Source organism: Propithecus coquereli, unplaced genomic scaffold (assembly GCF_000956105.1).
Source record: "Propithecus coquereli isolate 6110/MARCELLA unplaced genomic scaffold, Pcoq_1.0 Scaffold10, whole genome shotgun sequence".
Taxonomy (NCBI): Eukaryota; Metazoa; Chordata; class Mammalia; order Primates; family Indriidae; genus Propithecus; species Propithecus coquereli.
This window is the reverse complement of record NW_012133858.1, coordinates 13697039-13720237: the sequence shown is the minus strand read 5'-3', so window position 1 is coordinate 13720237 and position 23199 is coordinate 13697039. Positions and strand designations below refer to the sequence as shown.

At 40.4% G+C, this 23199-nt stretch overlaps 1 protein-coding gene across 1 annotated transcript in view; it reads left to right on the top strand.

Annotated features, from left to right (window-relative positions):
- The first annotated feature begins 863 nt into the window (after positions 1 to 863).
- IL1RAP (interleukin 1 receptor accessory protein) overlaps positions 864 to 23199 on the top strand; it is a 133712-nt gene continuing 111376 nt past the window's right edge. The window contains exon 1 of the mRNA XM_012642529.1: positions 864 to 1039. The gene's annotated coding sequence lies outside the window, so the exon portion shown is untranslated. The remainder of the gene's footprint in view (positions 1040 to 23199) is intronic.

Below are 23199 nucleotides of genomic sequence, written 5' to 3'. Positions count from 1 at the left end.
AGCATTAAGCTGACTTAATGAAAGCCACCATAAAGATTCTCAGGATGATTATACTGACCACCATCTAGAATGGGAGAGGGCAGCTGAAGGTTTTTGCAAAAACCTGGAGAAATGGGAATGGATGAAAGGGAAATAATTCTTTTGAGATTATTTTCTCTTATAACCTATTATTTATTCGTGCACTCATTCACCATACGTGTACTGAGTGCCTACTTTGTACCAGGCACTGTGCTAGGCACTGGGTATACACCAGCGGACAATACAGATTCATTCCTGCTGCCATGACCCCATTGCTTGTTCCCATGACTGTCACTTCAAGACAGCAAGAGCTCCCACCTGGACTACCGAGACAGAATCTCTGGTTCTTCCTGTCGTGCTCTGTGCTTGGCACAAGGTGGCCGCGAAAAACGTGTAGCCTGAATTGACTCATGGCCTCGCAGCATGATTGCTAAATACACAGAGACGGGAAGAAAAAGTAGGATGGCACAGATCTCAACTGGGGGACTTGTACTGAGCCCATGTGTGCGCCTGTGTGTACAGTGAGGGGCGTGTCTTCCCGAGCGCCTGGCGGAGCGCCTGGCGGTGCGCCCAGCTGAACCGCAGGACCGGTCCTCGCGTCTCCTTGCGCGCGCAAGCTCGCACGGGCTGTGGCAGGGCGCCGACGGGGCCGAGCGCAGCCTCGCATCCGCCCTCAGGCCGGCCCGGCGCGGCTCCTCCTTGCTGCGGGCGGGACTGCCCTAGGTGCCGCCCCGCGGCCGCAGCTCCTGGAAGCCCAGAGCACTGGTGGATCGCGAGCCAAGGCGGCGGGTGGAGCCTGAGCTGCGTGGCCGCGGCCAATCGCGCCGCTCCGGGGGAGGAGCCCCAAAGGGGGGAAAAGAAAGTGCGGCGGAAAGTAAGAGGCTCATAGGGGAATACTGCCCGCACCAGGGTCCCCAGGGCTCCGCTTTGGCCAGAGGCGCGGAAAGAAGCAGTGCCGGGTGACCCTGCGCCTATCCCCGCTGCGCTGCGTTTGCTGAGCCCCCTCAGCTTCCCAAGAAAGGTGAGTCTCGCGCTGCCGTGAAGGTTCCGAAGGATCACTCAGCCGCAGAATCTCAGGGTAGATGGATTCTTAGAGATCTATTCCTTCAATTCTCCTATTTTACAGAAGGGGAAACTGAGGCACAGAACGGGCAGCGGCTACGATAGATAGATCATACTGCTAGTTAGTGCTGAGGCCAGGATTCGAACCTGGCTGTCCAGAGCTCCATTTTTGCTTTGCAGGGCTTTAAGTAACGCAGTTGTGGGACGGTTGCTCGTTGCTGCCCCCATTCTCCAGCCCGTTGAGGGACCTACCCCTGATTTCCTCAGCACCGTCCCCACCTCCCCAACGCTTCGCCTTGGTTTCTCCAGAGCGCTGCTGTAAACTGTGAGGATAGAAGGAGGCAGTGTGTCCCAGCATGCCCACTTGGTATCACGTCGCTCCCAGCCCACAGCCGTGACAGCCTGGGAAAATGCTGCCTGCAGCCTCACTCCCTCTTCCTCTGACCTGCTTTCTCAGAAACATGCCCCTGCCCACGGTGTCCAGCGTGTCAGACCACTTCCTCGCGGAGTCGGGGGAGAGGTGAGGGACAGCCCGTCGCCAGTGACCCCCTGTGGTACTCACAGTTTCTCCCCAGCCCCGGAGGAGGCGGAGAAGTGGTCCTGCGGGGCACAGGAAGCCTCTCATTTAGGAAGAGCTGACTTCATAGAACCATATAGCCCCCTTCCACTTTTAAATACTGGGAAGGAACAAGGAAGCTGAATTAAAGAAAAAAATCGCAAACATAAAAGCAAACTTCTGCTCTTTTCCTTAAGAACCAGTCTCCAGCCTGTCTTTCTTCCACCCCCTGGTTGTGAAATTGTGAACCCGGGCGTCACGCGAAGCATTTTGCTGCTCTGCCGTGCAGATACCTGGGTTAGCTACAGGCTGAGAAAGGAGAACTTACCTGGTTTTGACTCTGGCTCTGCCATGTGTTAGCTCTGTGTACTTGGGCAAGTTATCCTACCTTTCAGATGCTGTTTCCCCTCTCCTCCCCCAACCAGCCACAAAATAGGGAGTCTAATGGTCACAATAAGCCCTTTGGGTGTTTGGGAAGATGAAATAGGATCATTCAAGTAACATGGGTAGCACAGTGCCTGGCCTGGCACCTGGTTGGTCCAAAACTCATGGCAATTATTGTAAATTTCGTTATATAGTAACCCTGGAGACAGTGGGTTTTCAGAAAGTTGATTTCATTCTTACTTAGAGTGGCATTTTTTAAAAAATCTATAAATGCGGCAGTGTTTTTATCTTTGTGGTTTTAATAGTTCTTTTATAGTAGGAGTTTTTTGAATATTGTCCACATGTGACATGGATGATGGATGCTTGATTTGGAATATAAAATTGATGTTTCTCAGTGATATGAATTTCCTACAAGTTTTTAGGCAAAATCTTGGGCCTTGACCTGCCCTGACCTGAAGCACACTTAATTGACAAAGAGGGTCTTAAAACTGATGAGAGGTAAAAAGACAAGAAGAAGAAATTGGAACTGCAGCTATGTTACAGACTGTTCGAAACCTTCTATCCATGCTCTCTTAGGCCAGTCAAGCAAATTTATATTTTTAGCTAGTATCAGAAAAAAACAAAATTCTCATCTATTTCTCTTGGATTGTACAGGGACACTGCTAATTTCAGACCTTTCTAGATACAAACTTGCCTTATTCAAACACACACACACACACACACACACACACACACATGCACATTCTCACACTAGTCTTCTTGTATTACTGGTATTTTAAAATTAAACAGCTTCCCTCATACCCCCCCTACCCTGATCACAACAATTGATTTTATTCTGATTAACTCCATACAATTATTTACTGCTATCTACTGGCTATGCTTTAAGTCCCTGAATGGAGAGTCCAGCATTTATAGTTTGCTGCCTCCTTCACAGTCCATAGCATCTGCGTGCAGTCTTGATGAGTGCTGGAGAAGGGGATGTGATACATCTTGATGGAAGGTAAGAGCCTGGTGATGCCTGCTTAGGTACCTCCCACACCGAGCATTTGTAGAGGATGGGATCACTTGCTTCCATCAGCTTGTTCCGTGTGCATGCATTGTGATGAGCTGGCTGGGATACATCTGAATGTGTGCCTGAGAAACAGGGGACTTGTGAGGAAAAGGAAAATGTTCAAAATAAGGTCAGAACAAGGAGATGGAAGGGAGATTAAAAGATTAATTCCTTTTGGTACCGTACTGATTCTTTGAAGAAAGCATGCCCAGTTATAGCTTTCCTCTTTATACGAATTACTATTTGTTGTTACCAAAACCAGATATATGTATAGAACTTTAACATTTCCAAAGTGCATTACACATAGGTTATCTTCCTTGTTACTTGCAATAGCCCTGAGAGGACATAGCAGGCATACTAATAGTGGAAGAAACTCATCCTTTGTGGTCAAATCTACTTGATTTCAAATTTCAGCTCTAATGCTTAAGGTGAAAAGGAAAACGTTCAAAATAAGGTCAGGACAAGGGGATGGAAGGGAGAATAGCCGGGTACTACTGAGCAATTTATTTCACCATTTAAAGCTTCTGTTTTATCCAATTCTAAAATGGAAAAAAAAATGCTTACCCTTCGGATTTGTAAGAGGATTAAATTCGGTGGAATAATGTTAAGTATATGTAGTAAGTAGGTGCTCATTAAATACCTCTTCCTAGCTCATGTCAATTTATTGAGAAAAAAACTGGAATGAGATTCAGAAAAATGAGAAGTTGCAAGGGGTCATGTGGTTAGTAAGTTTCAACCCTGGGAGTACAGTTCACATCTTTTGACTTCTAAATTAGGGCTTTTCTTGTCACACCCTGTTGCCTGTCCAATGAGATCTTTACCAATTTATTTCAATTATTAGGTTCACCTTTTTTGGCTAGTGATTTCAAGGTAAGCTTTTTGTTAAAAAGTGGATATTCCCTTGCTAAGAGAACGATCCTTGAACATGGTTCTAAGAAGAGGGAGTTTAAAGCAACGATCTATCTCTAAGGCAGCCCTCCTACTCTCATGTGTGTTTGATGTAACATACCTTCAATTCTAGGAGGAAGTGTACTATGAAGACGTCAATTTCAGAATTATGTCATGTTTTTCTTCTTTTTCTGAGTGGTTTCTTCCCTCTGCCAGCTGCATGCTAGTTCAAAGGCTGGTAAGACGATTGAACAAGAAATGCTGTGAGTGTTCATAGCGTTATTCAACTCTTTCTCCAATTCCATGGGTGAAGAGTGTAATAGAGGGAACAGTATGCAAAGGCATCATCTGAGGAAAGACTATTGCTTGCTGGTGGTGCTGATCCCTGTTCTGGAGTTTTCAGTCCTTGTGGAAACTGATGGCTGTAGTCTTAAGTTGGAAGATGAGTGGATCTGCTTCCAGTCCAGGCAGTAGGGCCATTTATCTGTGGAAACTCCTCATAAGCCATCCAATTTCTCTTCTTTGTAGCCAGCAGATAGGCTTGCCTACGCAGTTGTGGAAGAAACATTTTTCTCCTTGATTTTGGCATTTAGGAGCATATGTTTGCTTTTGCCAAAAGGTAGGCAGTTAGCATCATCTTACCTGGCACAGTTAGGAAATCAGAATGTGGCTGGAGGAAATCAGAGAAGGAAGTAGAAAAAGAAAAGTTACCTCCAGCATACACACAGTTTCATTTGTTGCTCAACTTCATTAGGCTTTTACTGGTGACACAGATGTAGGATCTGGTGAGTCACTGTTGCCTTGCGTGTGAAATATTAAAGAGAGCCACCTACTGTGCTCTTTGCCCATTTTGGAAATTGTTCCGTGTGGGGGAAAAAAAAAACACCAAAGAACAGGAAGGTTAAAGAACATTTGGTATGTGATATTTTGGAAGATAAATTCAGGTTAGCTACTCATTTGCTTTTTTTTTTAAATGGAGAATGCATGGTTTACACGGATAGCGTTGTTAGGAGACGACCTTCTAGTCTGATTTTATTCTAGCTATCTCTAGCAGCTGTGGCAGTGCGGATTTTTAGAGTCTGTCAGGTTCCTGAGGCAAATTATTCTATAGGGATGATCCTCAGGCTTTGCAGCTGGGAAATAGGGACACTGTTGCCTACTTAGAAGCTTAAGTCCCTATTTCAGCAAATTATTCATAGGAGACATTTAATAAACACTAATCCTTTCTTCTGCCAACAAGTCCTTCCATTTATCAGTCTGTTAAATTATGATCATTGAAATCCAACAGCTACCTTTATGCTGAGTGTTTAAAATACATCATCTCATTCAATCCTTGCAGTAACCCTGTGTATTTTCTTGAGGAAACTGAGGCTCACAGAGGTCAAGTGGCATGACCTAGGTCACATAGCACAAAGCAAGTACCATTCATGTTAGAGCTAGGAAGGACTTTATATTGTTCTGCCTCAGGACTAGACTGGAGAACCTTGACTAAGACCCACCCCACCCCCTTCCTGCATTCTGATCCTGGTAGTCCCTTGCCTGTGACCGACAAGTCTCTTTACCCTTGGACCTGGAATGTGGGAAAGCTGTACAAGATGATCTCTAAAGTTCTTCAGCTGTAATGCATTGCATATCTTTCTTTAAGATTCCCTTCGACTCTGATTCTGTAATCACATCTCCTTGCAAAAGTCAAGACTAAAAAGGGGAAGGGGGAATAAAAAGAAAATACCCTTACTGTTTTATGCTCAAGAGATGTATTTTCTGGCCAAACAGAGAAGGGCAAGGGAAATCAACATTCACTGGTGCATTGGTGCTTTTGTCATTCCTTTAAGCACAAGAATAACTCTCAGATATATATTATTGCTTGCCTTTTACAGATGAAAGAACTGAGGCTCAGAGAGACTTACAAACTTCTCCAAGGTTATCCAGTTAGTAAAGATTGGAACCTCTGTGTGCCTGAGGACAAAGCTTTTTGGTCCCCTGTACCATATGTGCTAGACACCACACCATACGATCTGAGGACATGTATAACTAGATTCACAAATGCCCCCTCTCTGCGTCTTCACACCACACCACCTTAGCTGCTATCTCCTTTCCTCCTCTCTTCCTTTCCTTTCCAGACATGCTGCTCAAATCCTTTCTTGATTCCTCCCAGCCCATAGAGCCCCTTTTAATACTTATAACATCTATTTTCATTTTTTTTTTTACTGTGGGCCAATAGTTTATGCCTTTTTTTTGTCCATGTCCCTGATTATCACCTAGGCAGCTGAGGACTTGGTTTATTCTGCCCTGTGCCTAGCACAGTGCCTTGTACATAAGAAGCACAAAATTGAATGGATGATGGATTCATACTATGTCGGGTAGGCCAAGAATTGGTTTTCTGTTTTTCTCATACTTTGTCATAGGATTAACTATCTCAAAGTTTGCCTCTACACACTAATAAGGTAATTTTAATTGCTTTTAATTTTGTGGACACAAAATCAGATAAATGATAAGGAGTCACAGACTAAGAAGATTGGACATCGCTGTCTCAATGATGGAAAAACACATTTCTATCGTAATAATAAACAGTGTTTTGTAGCAAACTCAGTGAAGGATGACACTGAAATGCATGTTTGCATATATTGACAGCAAGGCCAGTGTCATAAATAAATTACCCGAGAGAAAGTAGGGAGTTACCATGGAAGTGGGCAGCTGCAATGAATGAGCTTTGATCTCAAGATTTTTAAAAGCAGTGAAGAATTTATATCAGTCCAACTATTGTTTGATAAAATTGGCATCAGTTGACCGTAAGGATGAATAACCTTTTATGTCTAGTTTATATCCAGCAGACGCCTGTGATTTTTACCTGTCTGGCACATAAGTTCTTATGATTACACTGGCTTCTTCCTCTTCCAATCAATGCTAAAGGCAACAAAAATGAGAACCAGTCATTTTATAAAATCTGATATCTGAAAATGTTCTTTTCGTAGATAGCACAGTTCCTTAAGCCAGTTATGTATGTGGTTAGGTGCTATGGCAACTTGAAATTGTGGCCGTGTAACATAGCGGGCTTTGACGTCAGACTAATCTTTCTGGGTTTGTCTTTAAACAAGTTATTTGGCCTGTCTTTGCCTTATTTGCATAATCTGTAAAATGGGGATAATAAACTCATTTTGTCAGGACTTTGGTAGGTGTTAATCATATGCCATGACATTTGTTAAGAGCCTGGTGCATGGAGATTTTAACTTTTATTATGATTAACAGCAGCAATGATAATGACTCCATTGCATACCCAAATGGATTCTGGATTAGAAAATGGAAGGCCTACGTTCAAATAATAACAGTTTTTATTTACATAGAACTTTAAGCCCTCAAAATGCTTGTTATATGCAAAGATGCACAGACATATAGCATTCTTATGATCTTTTTACAGTAATTCTGAGGTAATAAGGGCAGGTGTTGCCAACATTTTACATCCTGAGTGTTAAATATTTGCTAAGGCCATACAGCCAAATAGTGCAGCTAGGATTTGGACCCTGGTTTTCTAACTTCAAAATCATGTTTTGTTTTTTTTTTTCTTCCCCCTCAGCCATTCAAGACACCAGCTCTGGTACAGATTAGTTCATTTTCCTTCTCTAGGCCTCCTTGCTTTCACCTCTAAAATAAGGAGTTTGGACAAGATGCTCTCTATGGTACAGTGTTCTCCGAATCTGTGACTGCGGAGTAATGATTTAGGAGATACCATGACAGGCTAAGAGCAGAACTCCACCCTTTCCACAGAGGCATCTGCACATCATGGCATGGAAACCATTGTAAGTCCCAGATACCTGGTAGCCTCGTTGGCCTCTGTGACAATCACAGCTGAGCACTGCTCTAGGATTCAGATCCATAATGGCATCTTTATGTCCTCAAGGATGTGATTCTGTCACATTCCTCTGATCACCCTCAGGATCCAGGTTTGCGGATGGGAAGAAAAAGTAGACAACTGAGTTAGCCACATGGACATTTATTGTTTGGGAAATAAAAATAGAGCCTTTTTTTTTTTTTTTTTTAGCAGGCTCTTGGCTGCACTAGAAGCTTTTTAATTTAATCAAGTCCCATTTGTTAATTTTTGTTTTTGCTGTGATTGCTTTTGGAATCTTCTTCATAAATTCTTTGCTTAGGCTGATATCTATCAGAGTTTTTCTAACATTTCTTCTAGAATTCTTATACTTTCACATCTTAGGTTTAAGTCTGTTATTCATCGTGAGTTGAGTTTTGGAGTGGTGAGAGGTATAGATCCCGTATCAGTCTTTTATGTGTGGCTATCCAATTTTTCCAGCACCATTTGTTGAATAGGGATTCTTTTCCCCAGTGTATGTTTTTGTCAGCTTTGTGGAAGATCAGATGGCAATATGAGGATGGTTTTATATCTGTGTTTTCTGTTCTGAATCATACATCTATCTCTGTTTTTATGCCAGTACCAATGTAGTTTTGGTTGCTCTAGCCTTGTGGTATAGCTTGAAGTCTGGTAAAGTGATGCCTCCCGAATTGTTCTTTTTTCTTAAGGTTGCTTTGACTATTCACAGTTTTTTCTGGTTCCATACGGAGCATAGAGCTATTTTTTTCCAGATCTGCAAAAAATGATGTTGGTATTTTGGTGGGGATTGCATTGAATCTGTAAATCACTTTTGGCACTATAGACATTTTAACAAGAGCAAATAGAAAACCTACAGAATGGAAGAAAATATTTGCATGCCCCAATAAAGGGCTGATAACCAGCATCTATAAAAAACTCAAACAAAGCAGCAAGAAAAAAAATCAAATAATTCCATAAAAAAGTGGGCAGAAGACATGAACAGAAGCTTTTCAAAAGAAGAAAGATTAATAATGAATAAACATATGAAAAAATGCTAACATCTTTAATCATCAGGGAAATGCAAATCAAAACCACAATGAGATATCACTTAAATTCAGTAAGAATGGCTTTTATCAAAAAGTCCCAAAACAACAGAGGCTGGCATGGATATGCAGAAAAAGGAGCACTACTAATACACTGCTGGTGGTACTGCAAACTAGTACAGCCTCTATGCTAAGTAGTATGGAGATACCTCAAAGAACTAAAAGTTGACCTATCATTTGATCCAGCAATCCCAGTACTGGGCATTTATCCAAAGGAAAAAAAGTCATTTTATCAAAAAGACACTTGCACTCCAATGTTTATTGCAACATAGTTCACAGTCACAAAGATGTGAAGTCAACTCAAGTGTCCATGAATACACAAGTGAATTAATAAAATGTGGTATATGTATACCATGGAATACTACTTAGCCATGAAAAATGGTGAACTAATACCTTTTGTAACAACCTGGATGGAACTAGACACCATTCTTCTAAGTGAAGTATTGCAAGAATGGAAAAGCAAATACCACATTTACCCACTATTAAATTGGAACTAATCATTCAATACTCATGGGCACATATAGAAGTGAAACTCAATGGAAACCAAGCAAGTGGTGGGGGAGGAGGGGACAGATAAATTTACACCTAACAGGCACAATGCACCCTCTCTGGGTGATGGACACACTTATAACTTTAACTCAAACTGTACAAAAGCAATTCATGGAACCACAATGTTTGTACCCCCATAATATTTTAAAATAAAAAGAATATTAAGAAGAAATGTTAACCTCAGTATTATAATGTGCTTGCATGAGTTGGTGTGTATCTAATGCCGCCCTGGGGCACTGTTTATGTTTGGCAGGCCCAGTGTTGAATGAAGTTTTGAAAGCTTATTGCTAATGAGTCCAAGGTGTAGGGTCTGACCCCCCCCACCACACACACACCGGCAACCTGTGAGTCCCTCAGAGGACTGGTCACTTCCTGCAGGTGTATGTTCTTTACTCAAGCAGGTAGGGGGGAGGGGTTACAATTTGTGAGGGATCATGGATCAACATATATTAATCACCTGTTTTGAGAATTCTTTGAAGTCTCAGATAGGCCATTAGTATCAAAAACAGATGGAGAGAATATTGTGTGTGATTAAAGTCATTGAAGGAGCTATTGTGTCTGTGAAGCTTGTGGGCTTCCATTTCACCGTAACACATTTTAGACTGAATTAAACATAGAGTAACTAGGTAAAGGTACTACTTTTTAGGTATAATTTAGCTATTCCAAAGAATGGTTAATTTTAGAACTAATCATTGCCTAATGCAATTCCTGACTATTTAGGGAAATAAAAAGTTTGATAGCTTAAAAAAAAAAAAGCAGGCTCTGTATCACTATTAATCACTATAATCTACAAAGAAATACAGTAATAAAATATTTGGCTTTTATTTGGATTTTAGCATTATGAGTGCACATTTTCTGCTTTCTTCTTTTGAACTTTTAGTGCCCACAGAAGAAGCTTGATACTCATTGAAATACAGGAGTTCTTTCAGTTAAGAGAAATGATGGAGACTTAAGAGTGGTAATACACACTAAATAGTACTTTTCTAGAAGATTAGACTTCAGTTTTCTGATTACAGAGTGAGACAATGGTGGGAACAGGGATTAAATGGATAGAGTAGTTAGTAAAACATAGTCTGGCTTTGAAATCAGGGTGGGGTTGGATCCTAGATACTGCTTGCTTAGCCTGTCCAGACGTCGTTTCCTCATCTGTAAAATGGTGGTAAACATGTCCTATCTCTCATCTCTATCGTCTATCTATCTCTATCTATTCTCTATTTACTAGTGATGATAAAGTAAGATAAAATATATTCAGCCCCAGCCATGTAATAGTGGCACCTAAAAGGCACTCAGTAAATATTCATTCCTTCCACTGTATTCAGCACTGCAGTTTACCCAAAGCTTCACCCGTTTGATGAAACTCAGATGGAGAGGGGGAGTATATTGAGTAGATACCCCAGCTGGTCTAAGAGAATGTGCCCCAGTTTGGCATACAGTTGGGATGGTAAAGATAGGAGATGAATGTGATATTTACTTTAATTTATCTGGAAATCTTTCATGTGGAGGAGGGATTAGACCAGTGATAAATAACAGTGCGTGGATCATCCACATCAGAATCATCAGGATAACTTGTTAAAGAAGCAGATATCTTAGGGGCTCTTCACTGAAGTCTGAGATTCACTGAATTAGAATTTTCAACACTGAGAGGCAGTATTTTGTAAGGGTTCTGGAATCTTTTTATGTAGATTCAAATTCTGCTCCATCTGTGTAATCCTGGGCAGGTTATTTAACTTCTGTATGAAAAATGAGGATATACACAATACATAGCTCATTGGGTTGTTATGAGAGCTGAGTACTTTAACACATATGAAGTGCCTGAAACAGTGACTGGCACAAGTGACCACCCATTATTTCACTTAGTGTATCAACCAGTCTTTAAAATACCTTGCAAGACCTTGTGTGATTTACATTTTGTTTCTTCTCTGACCAAATGTCTTGGGTAACTATGTGGCTATCTCGTTCATCTGCTTAAAATCTTTGCTCAATGTCTTCCCAGTGAGGCCACTTCAATTACTTTATATAAAATTGCCCCTGTCCCCACCGCTGCCATTCTGTATCTCTCTTAACATACTCTGCTTTTTCTTTTTTCTGTAGCAGTTGTCACTTTATGAGCTTCCATATGCTATTTAAACATTTTATTTAGTCTATTGCTTATTTTTAATTTCACCTCTACTAGAATCTAATCCACAGGATGGGAACAGTTGTTTTGCTTACTGCTGTATCCCAAGTGCCTAGAATAGTGCATGAGTCAATGATAAATAAATAAATGTATGGATAGATGTTAGCATGATTAGTTGTCCCCAAGATGTAAAAATAAATAGGTGGAACTGAATAAGCAAGCAAATCATATATATAATATTGAAATAAAATTTGACATATATATTCATATATACACATGTATATATACTTACACACATACATGTGTTTATATATATATGGGTGTATGTGTGTATGTTTGGAATGTTGACTATTTATATATTTGGAATATTTAAATAATAATTTATAGATATATATGTATAAATGTATGTGTGTGTGTGTGTGTGTGTGTGTGTGTGTGTGTGTGTACTTATCTATATATTTAGGAGTCAGCCAAAACTGACTTGGAAAGCAGATGTGTTGAAGTGATCTATTGTTGTTAGGATGCTATAGTGATAGTTTAAGAGAAAGTAAAAATATGTATATATGAGTAAACAGAAAACAGACAAGTAAACAGAAGAAATACAAGCGATTTCAGGATAAGAAATGAGGAATAAGGATTAAAATAACAACAACATTGGAGGGATGTGGAAGAGAGATAGTTTTAAAAACGGTGGTCAGGGAAGGTACCTCTGAGAAAGTAACATTTAAACTAAGAAAAAAGCCTGAGAAGGAGCCAGAGAGGCCCAAGTTCATCATCAAGGTGGCCTGGCCTGGTGAGAGGGAGAGAGGAGGTGGAAATGAGGTTTTGAGATAGCCCAAGTGCCCATCAATGCATGAGTGGATCAATAAAAGGTGGTATACATATACCATCGAGTATTACTCAGCCATAAAAAAAAAATGGTGAACTAATACCTTTTGTAAAAATCTGGATGGAACTGGAGACTATCCTTTTAAGTGGAGTATCGCAAGAATAGAAGAACAAAATCATGTACTCACTGCTAAATTTAAACTTATAGATCAACACTCATGTGTACATATGGTAGTAAAATGGAAATCAAGCAGGTGGGAGGGGGTGAAATTGATGGGTAAATTCACATCTAATGGGCACAGTGCACACTATCTGAGTGATGGACACACTTACAACTTTGACTCAAACTGTACAAAAGCAATTGTTGTAATTAAATTGTGTGTGCCCCTGTAATAGTCTGAAATTAAAAAAAAAAAAAAGAGAGAGAGAGAGGCAGGGGCTAGATCAGACTGCCCTTGCAGTCCATAGTAAGGAGTTTGGATTTTATGCAAAGTGTAGTAGAAGTCACTGAAAAGACTGAAGGAGGATGGTGACCAGGTTTGAAGCCTTAGATAGAGAGTGAAAGAAATGGAGGAATGCATTCGTTTATTAAGTATGAAATGTCTGATATCCTTAAGTACTAAGTTTGACAGTTGGTATCTCTGACATTTCACTGTGACACTTCTTGTTTTATGTTTATTGTGAAGGTACATCCTCAGTCTTTCAAATGCATGTTTAGGCTTGTGATTATCTTTCAAATTTTTTTCAGAGCAATTTTTGTGAAACCATGGATAAGTCAAAAATTCGTGTTATTTTTAAATATGAGTTATGTCGTGGAACTAATGCAGCACAGACAGCTAGAAATATCAACAAAGTGTTTGGGAAGGATGTGGCTAATGAACACACAGTCGCAGATAGTTTGAGAAGTTCCATTCTGGTGATTTTAATCTAGGAAATGAGCCACGTGGGCGACCTGAGACCAGGTCCATAATGATGAGCTGAAAGCTGTAGTGGAAGCGAATCCAATGTATGAATGAATTAGCAGCAAGGTTTGATGTTACTATTTCAACAATATCGGACCATTGGAAACAAATGGGCAAGGTAAAGAAACTGGATAGATGGGTTCCGCATGAATTAAATGAGCATCAGAAGAGAAATCATCTTGAAGCTTGCCTTTCTTTGCTGTCACGACATAAAGGCGAACCATTTCTACACCATATTATTATGTGTGATGAAAGATGGATTCTTTTTGACAATCGCAAGCGTTTGGCACAATGGTTGGATAAAGATGAAGTGCCGAAACACAGTCCAAAACTGAATATTCATCAAAAAAAGATAATGGTGTTTGTTTGGTGGTACAGCACTGGTATTATCCACTACAGCTTCATGAAACCTGGTCTGTTGATTACAGGGGATGTCTACTGCAACTAATTGGATGAAATGGTGAGGATGCTTGTGATTAAGCAGCCCAGATTGGTCAATAGAGACAGGCCCATCCTATTGCAAGATAATGCTTGACCATATGTCACACAAACAACGCTGCTCAAACTACAGAGGGTAGACTTGAAAACTCTCCGTCATCCACCATATTCAACAGACCTTGCACCAACTGCCTACCACGTCTTCCAGGCTTTGGACCACTTCTTGCAAGGAAAAATATTCAATTCTCAACAAGCTGTGGAAAATGCCTTTCATAATTTCATTGCTACTCGCTCTCGAGGTGTCTGCGCTGCTGGCATAAGCAAGCTAATGTTAAGATGGCAAAACTGTGTCAATAGTTTAGTCACATACTTTGATTAATTGTACTGTTTCTTGTTTGAGATATAATAAACTACACTTTTGAGTCGAAATGAGACATTTCATATTTAATGACCTTAATATAAGATGAGAGGATAAACTTCTCTGATCTCCTATAGGCTGCTACGAACAGATGAAAAAGATAATTCAGTTTCATTGATGTGTCATTCATAGCCTCTCTTTCCCATTAGAAACTCTCAAAGGGGAAAAAAACAGCTAAGATAGGCAAAACCAAATTTCTTTGCTTTTTCTCAAATGATACCATTCTTATTTCCACATGCATTAAGTAATGGATGGAAATATATGCACTGTTGCTCAATTCAATTCAGTTGGAAATTTTACAGTTCTCGTGTAGGTGTTTTATGTAATCAATTCCCCAAAACATTGATCCTAGAGCTATTTCCTTGTGAAACTTCAGCTACCAGTTTTTGAAGTCTGCTGGACTGCAGAGTGAGTATGGGAAAGGTAAATTTAAGATCAATTTGTTCTTTCTGGCCCTGCAAGTTTAAATGGTGCCTAACTCTTCAGGAAGCAGCTCGCAGGCCATCTCCTCCATGACATCTTTACTGGCACATGCACATAAAGTCTCATGCATGCCTCTTAATAATATGAGTTAAAATGGTTTGATAATATACGTTAGATGTTATTTGAAGTGCTTTTTAAGTATTGACTTTTTGAAGCCTCAGAATAACCCTATGAGACAGGTGCAATTATAATCACTATTTTACAGATGAGGAAACTAAGGCCCAAGGTCACAGAGTTGGTTAGTGATATATCCAATATTTGAACTTAGGCAAGCTTAAGCATTATGCCATCCTGCCCTTTGATTGTAAGAAGTAAAACTGCATATTTATTCATCTCTATTTGTCCCACTCACTTCATGGCGCCTTATACGAACGAATAGTTCAGTAAGTGTATTGAATCAGTGAATGAATAGGTGACCTATTCTTCCAACTTATATTGTTTCACTAGTATATACTGATAAAAACATGGCTTTTAGACTGAGACATCCCGGGCTGGCTGGTGCTACTCATCACCTCTGGGATATGGTAAAATTACTTCACATCTCTAAACTTGTTTCTTCAACTGTGTTGTTGACACAGATAGGGCTGTTGTGAGCATTAAATGAAGTCTGCATGTAAAGTTCTTAGCATAGTACCTAGGGCATAATTGGTGCTCAGTCCATTTGAGCTGTTTTTTATTATTTTTTGAACTAAAATAACCTCTCCAAACATGCTTACACTTACACATCAGGAAGGTTTTTAGTTGTGCTTATTTTATTAACTTCCCTTTAAAAGTCAAAGCCAAAGATCCAATCATATAATCAGTGATATTAATTTTGTTCCAGGGCCCATTCTGGCGCCTTGCCCTCAGCACAGCATGCACTGGAGATTCCGATAGGTTTTCTTGTAGGAAGAAGGGCCAGTCTTGTGGAATGACAGGGGAGTGAAAGGTGCCATGTGACCACCTGTCTCTTTTCCTCCAGACGTCTGACAGGCAGCATTTCCAACCCTGCCCATCCATCTCCTCAGGCTGAGTCTGCCTTGCTGGAGAGTTATTTTGTATTCCAGTGATGGTCCCAGTGCATTCTGGGTGACAAGGGAAAAGCAGCAGGAGACTAAAATTTTGCCCCAGATAACACTTAATGAGGTTAATTTAAAGAGCTTGTCGGAAGTGTAGGACCTAATATTGATCCAGTGCTTCTTGTGTGCCAAGAGCTGTGCTAAGTATTTTATTTTCATTATCTCATTCCATCCTTACTGCAGCCCTATGCAAATTTTAAATGTTAGTTGTTAACCAAATTTACAATTAACAAATAAAAATAAAAAGTGCTGCAGTTGCCTCCATGTGTGTATTGGGGGATTGTGATGATAAATATTTCTTGCGTTTTGCCACATTTTTCTTCAAAAGCAAATTGTGCAGGGTTGCAACACCTTTGGGGTCTCCAGGGACCTTGCCTGCAGTGAAGACCTGCTTGGCAGAGAAATGAGGCAAAGTTCGTGTGGGGAAGGCAAGAAGGTACATTTCAGTTGACAGTTTATTTTGCCCTAGGAGAAGCTGGTAACAATAAGCTGAGTTCTATTTTGTTAGTTGCATGTATTTGCTTATTTGTAAGAAGCCAATAAAGTGCCTATTTATGATGATTTTTTTTTTGGTTATGTAATGTTTAAAAGGTGTAACTTTCATCCTCCCATATCTCCCAAGTAAAGTTCAGGTATTTCGATGAACCTGACAAAGTTTGATGATTGTCTGTGAAGAAAGATCTACACACACACACACACACACACACACACACACACACACACACACAGGTGAGAATGCTGCCTGATTTATAGTTGGCACTCTCTGCATATTTGTTCGATGAATGTATTAAAAAAAAACCTTTTTTTTTTTCTTTCTCTCTAAGAATGAGAACTGCTGCAGGATTTTTAAAAATGGTGAAATTTCAGTATGTACTTTTCTTTTTAAATTTTTACTTTAAAAACAATTTTAGAAGATTATTCTAAAATGTGGGCATTACTTAATTTTGGTTATACAGGACAGTTTATTGGAGTGAACTGTAATTCCTTTAGAATTTATTGAGGTGGGATCATTTACTAGTATACTAAATGGCCCTAGAGTGGTGTACTTTTAAATTTGTGTAATCTGATTCTCATAAATTTTCTGTCCTTTCTCTCTCTTATTGTCTGCTACTTCTTGCTTTCAGCACATCTTGCTTTAGCAGTTTTCTCTCCATGCCCCATGCAATTAGCATTTCTACTTTACTATAGACTAGGGAGCTGAGTAATGAATTTATTGGAACTATGTGTATGATAAGAATACACAGCACTGAATGCAGACTAGAGAGACTCTTCTCTAAGGTAAGGGAGTGGAAAGAGGTGTGGTAGCTCTAGTAATAGTCTGTATTAAGTGAGGCAGTATCACACAGAGTAGCACTGGGCTTCAGTCACCTGTGGTAGTAAAGGGGGTAGTGGCAGAGATAGTCATTTACTCTTTTGAACAGTAAGCATTTTTTGAGAAACTTCTGTAAATAAGACACTGGTGAGACATGGAGATTTAAAAATACACAAACACAGCCTCTGACTAGTAAAAATGTATAGACTGTTATGAAAGATAAGATATACACAGGGATTTATAACATACAATATTTCAAATAGTATACAAGTATATAACGTAACTTTAAAAATATATATAATAAAACATTTTGTTGTTCCAAAAAAAGAGACAAATGTGTAACTCAGCAAGGGGTTTATGAGAATGCTGTATTTAAAGTGTGTTTTGCAAAGAGTGCAATGCGCACCATCCGAGGGATGCACACACTTGAAACTCAGACTTGGTGCGGGGAGGGCAACACACGTAACCTAAACATCTGTACCCCCAAAATATGCTGAAATAAAAAAAAAAGTGTGTTTTGAAGTGATGGACAGGTTTTGGACATAAAGAGATTGGTGAGGAGGAGTGTATAAAAATTAGGGTCTGACCAGGGGAGCAGAAATGATGTGAACGAATGATATGGATTATGGGATTATTAGAGAAAGCTACAACTGTAGGAGAGGCTGAGCAGTTAAAGGCCTAGAAGGGGACGGTTGAGAGATCAGAGGAGAGTGACTAACCATGAATCCTGAGAAGGGGCGGTGACAGGGTCTGTAGAAACCGTTGCCTCTGCCTGTGGTAGGCAGTAGTGATAAAGAAAAGCTGGATATGAAGTGGAGGAGGATGGTGTGGAACCCACGAGGACAGACTGCAGCCCTTAACTGTCGCTCCCTGTATTTAACCCTGACGACGTGGGTCGCCTGCCCAGGAGGCTGGTGCACATGGCCGTGGAGCTCCACATCTGCCCGGCCTCAGACCTGGAGAAGCCGAGGGGGGGCGGATCTGGCAGGAGTTTAGGGAGCGAGGGGCATGGCTGATTCACCTAGGAGGTGAGACAGTGGTCAGCAACAACGTGTGTGAGCTGTAGCAGTACCCAGGGGCCCACACGGACCCTCTGGACAAATTTCTTTATGGGCAACTCTACCTTGGAACCATAGAAAGAGAGAGATTCTGGGCAATATAATTCCAGTTTAATTAAGGTAGCACAGTTAACTACAAGCGACACCCCAGATAAAGGGAGCAGGATTAAAACATAGTGAAAGAAGGAAATAGGCACCTTACTCGGGGAGAGACCAGTTTGAGTGGGAGATAGCAAATGAGTACAGGGATCACTGAAGATCAGACTTAAACATACACGAAGGGACTTTATTGTTGAAGATCTTAAATACCCTGTTGAGGAATTTGCACTTAGTCCTATAAGGCAAGGAGACACACTAAATATTCTTGAACAAGGGAAGGGCATTATCAGATCTGTGTTTTAGACAAGTCAGGCATTGGGTATCAAAGCACTGGAGCTCAGAGGGGAAATAAGTGGGGCAATTAATGAGGATTCTGTTATAATAATCCAGGATGAAAATTTGCATTTCCAGAGCTCTCTTCTGTTCTCAGTGAGGGAGGTGGCCCAGAGTCATCATAAGATGTTTTTAGGATCATCCGGGAATTAAAAATGCTAGTGTACGTTGCAAGCCAAGGTGATTTTTCCTATGGCTAATATTGTCAACTATAATGTTCTATGGCATGCCTAGATAACTCTTTAAAATTCCCTGATGGTTCTGCTTCCAGTATGTGAAGAACAAAGAAAAATGTATCTGCAATTGAAATTTAAATAAAATTGGCTTATGTAACTACATCAGTATCATTTTGAGAGATCATATAACAAATTTAGAATAACAAATAGTTACTTATTTCACTTAGTAAACTAAGGCTTTTTTGGCTTTACTGAGTGGTAAAAGTATTCCCTTATTTATGTCCAAATGCTCAATAATTTACAAACTACTTATATGCTCATTATCTCATTCGATTTGATAATAGATATGCAAGGTCTGAAGTATTCGAAGATAATTTATAAGAAAATACTGGAGATCAGAGGTTTTGATGACACCAAGTGGCCACTTAGCCCTTGATGATTCAAGAGACCTCCCTGGAATTCTATATATTAAATAGGCACCTTTCTGTCACTCATCCTTCCATTTTACTCTATGTACCACTGACTGATAATCTTGAGATACATCTTTGGTCATGCTCTGCCCTTTTTCTAAATCTACCCATAGTTTTTGGACTTAATCAGTTTTAATAGCACTTTGCACCCAGAACAGGCTTCTTGTGACCCAGATGTTACAGTTGCAGCTATTCTGATTCCTCACCTCCCTGAAGTATTTTTACTGCTTTTCATTAAAGCACAGAGCACCAAACACAGTGTAAAAAACATACCTAGGCAGGTACCTTAATATCCTCGGGAAATCCACACATCTTTGAGTCAGATCATTCCGTAAGTCTTCCCTGTCAGCACTTCCTAGCACATACTCCTGAATGTTTAAAAACCAACCATATCTCCTGCTTGTCAAGACAGGGCTGAACTCATCTACTTGACTTATTTAAAACACACACTTACGCCCAGTGCTGCATTGCCTGAGATTTCCACAGCTGATGGCAAGTGAATAGAAAACCTTGCACCTTCTGTTTGATGCACCCTTGTAGTGTTTCACCCTCCTGGGGGGATTCTTAGGGCCTATGAAATTGAGGTGACTACCTCAGGTTCTTCCTGGGGGAGTCTAGGATTTTTTTCAGTTAATGATGTGGAGACACGGCCTTAGGGGAGCAGGAGGAGGCATATAGAAATCAAGTTTTCTCAGCTGCCATTAAATAAAGTAGAGTACATGTGATGATTCTCAAAGAATACTAGATTGCTGGGGTCAAAAAAGCTAAACCTGGCTTTGCAAAAAGGCCACAGAGGAATGTACCATGTTAAGAGACAGCCAAACCTGTCTAAAACTGGCATTATAAATTCCAGTACGGTGTACTTTCTAGTGTCATATGCTGTTTCTCTTGCCTTGGTTCTCCTACATGAGTGAGTATTAGCCTCATTTTTCCTTACCAGATCTGTGAGTTTTCTACTTCCTTATATTTGCTATAGTATGTAGGGAGAAATTTGGGAGAATCAAAGGCTAGACTTCAAGTCATAAGGAAAAAGGGAAAAATAACAACTAACAAATTTAACAAATCTAACAAATTTAAGTGCTTACTATGTACCAGCTGCTTTATAAAATTATCTCATATAATCTTCGTACCTAATTCCATGAGGTACATCATTAACCCTGTTCCCCATAAACATGGTTAAGTAGCTGCACAGCTACAGAGAATGATTTGAGCCCAGGTCTGTGTGATTCAACAGCTTATGATGAAACCTGTGCCTTGCTTCAGTGTGCTGAAGTTTGCCCTGTATCCCACGGCCCCTCTCCACTTTGCTTCCTGTGCAGCTGAGCTTCTTATAACAGGTGTTTAGTTACTGTGTTAATTTGCTGACAATTCTCTAGAAACCCAGCTTGGACTGAGCCAGCCCCACTGGTCATTTAAGTTTCTGGCTTCTTATTGCTTCCTTTCCTCCGTTTTCAATTTCCTTTTAGGCTCAAACAGCATGGGAGGTGCCTTAATCAATGGATGAGAGTTCTTTCTGTTTTAATGACATTTTCATTTCCTTATGTGTTTCTCACTTTGAGGGTTGGAGAGGGGGCTAGGGGAGCAAGTGCTTTTCAAAAGCCCTAGTCTCTTGTTTTTGAAAGTGAGATCCATGAAAATATGGAAATGCTGCTTTAGAACACTGGAATCTCTGTATTAAATGTCCATAGGTGTCTGTGGAAGAGGGAGGCAGTTGCCCAGCATGGTTCCAGAGACCTCAACTAGGACAAGTTGATTGACACTACAGAGATCAGGGCCCAGCTCAACATATAAGACATTCATTACAATTAGGGCCATATGAAAACTAAATTGGTAATGAGTTCACCATCACTAGAGATATTTAAAGATGGCCTAGACATCCACTTGGCAAGGATGTTATAGGGAGATTTGAATACTGGAAAAAGGAGTTTGAATCAAAATGACATTTAAGGGCCTTTCCGGTCTTGAGGTTCTCTTTTGAATTCACTTAGAAACTTTATAGTGGGAATAAAGGTTTCCCCTTGTTACAATTAACACCAACTAGTGATGTCGTCTCCCCTCTCCCCCCTTGCTTCCCCTGTCTGAACAACTACTCGATTTAAGAAGGGGACTTAGGATGAGGAAGGATGTGGTTCCTTCCCACTTGGCAGCACTCCGTGTCAGAATGAGAGACTTGTGTCTGGGCCTGGCACAGTTCCGTCGGGCCCTCTTATCAGCCCAGTCGTGTCTGTGACCAGAGCACGTGGGAGGTGCACATCCGTGTAGAAAAACCTCCCACTGGCTGCCGGCTCTGGTGTATTTTAAAAAAATTCCTAATGTATGCAGTCTTGCCCAGGGCAACCCTCTTGGAGGAATGATGACACACCCCAAAACAAGTCCGAGTCAGCCCAGACAAGCATCCCCTGAAAAACACTCCCTTTGCAGTTGGCAGCATATGAGAAAGTGTCTTTGAGAGCAGTTTTTTCTTGCCATTTCAAGGGAAAGCTGCTTGCAGGCTAGGATGTCAGAAGTGAAAAACTCCTTTTTTTTTTTTTCTATTTTCTTTCTTTCTTTTTTTTAAATGGCTTACTACTAATCTGAAAGCTCTGCTATTCAAAAATGATAATCCTTTGATTTAATGTCAGAATTGAGACAGTTCCTTGGTTTTTGAAGAAAAGAGTGTTCCAGTGATAGGAAGTGTCCAGAAGCTGATTAACAAATTTGATTTGAAAGAATAAAAAGAGAAAGACAAAAAGTGGTGGCGGGTCCTAATGACCAGTGCTGCCACTAAGAATGGACAATGCTTTCCAATTAAATAAGGTGATCTTTTCCCTCGGGACTTACAGAGACTTTAATAATCTCCAGCACAGTTAATTTTTTTTTAAACAACATGTTACAGCTCAGTAAGCTTTGTTCAAATCTATCATGTTTGGATATGTCAAACTATGAAATCTCATTTTTTTATAGGGAAGCTTTAGGAACTCACAGATGTCTTAAGTCAGGTCAGTCTAGTTGTTCCCAGGAAATAAAGATGTTAAGAACTTCCTAGCTCAAGGACTCCTTAGGGATCTGATCCAACACTGTCTGTAGGAAGCTGGGCCAAGAGTTCCCATGTACACCGTAAATCTCCACAAAGTCATGGGAAGAGAACAAACAACTCTAACTCCTTTTGCAGCCTAATCATTGCTCCCGGGCCCAAGTTGCTATCTTCTTTTTATATAGGACCATCGCCTGTTTAGACATGACACTTTCCCTGGATTTAAATGGTGTGTTATTTTTAGGAGACAGTTATGTTTCTTAGTAGTTTTCAGAGTTGGGAGACTGGCCTGAACTGGGAGTCAAAAGCTATCTTCCTACGACATTTCTGCTAGTGAGTTACTGACCTCGTGAAAGTCACCTCTCTTTCCTGGGCTCCTACTTCCCAAATAGTGCCCCAAATAACAGTATTGACTTCTGAGATTCTTTCTGATTTTCTAGAGGTTATCTTGATAAGAAGATAGATAAAGGGTGAGAGACCTTGAAAAAATAGCAGAGTAGAGTGTGAGGCTTAGGAAAATAAGAGTCCTCTGTTTTAAATACATCTCAGAAAGGCTTTGTTGCAACGAAGGTCCCAAACGTAGGAAACTTAGTCTGTATTGCATACTGTAGGGTATACGGATTTCCCTTATTTGTCTCATTTCTGTTTGCTAAGAGCCGACTAGAAACATGAATCATAGCCATGAAGACGCTTAAACATTATCATGTTCAATTTACTCCTTTTACATAACAACCTTGAAGCCCTTGTTCGGAGTTACTCAGAGCCTGAACTCAAGCCTCCTGCTTCTTTGAGTGATGTGCCCATTTATCTGCAATTATAAGTACCTAGAGAAAGAATCAGGCTAGATTCTCAAAGTTGACTGATACAAAACAATAGAATTTGGTGACCAGAAAAATATGCAAGTGAGGAGATTTGCTTTGTTGTGAATACGTACTGCTTAGTTTTCCCATGATTCATGTGTTGGATCTGAGTTCCTTTTTGTGCAGCTCTATTCCTAGCCAACA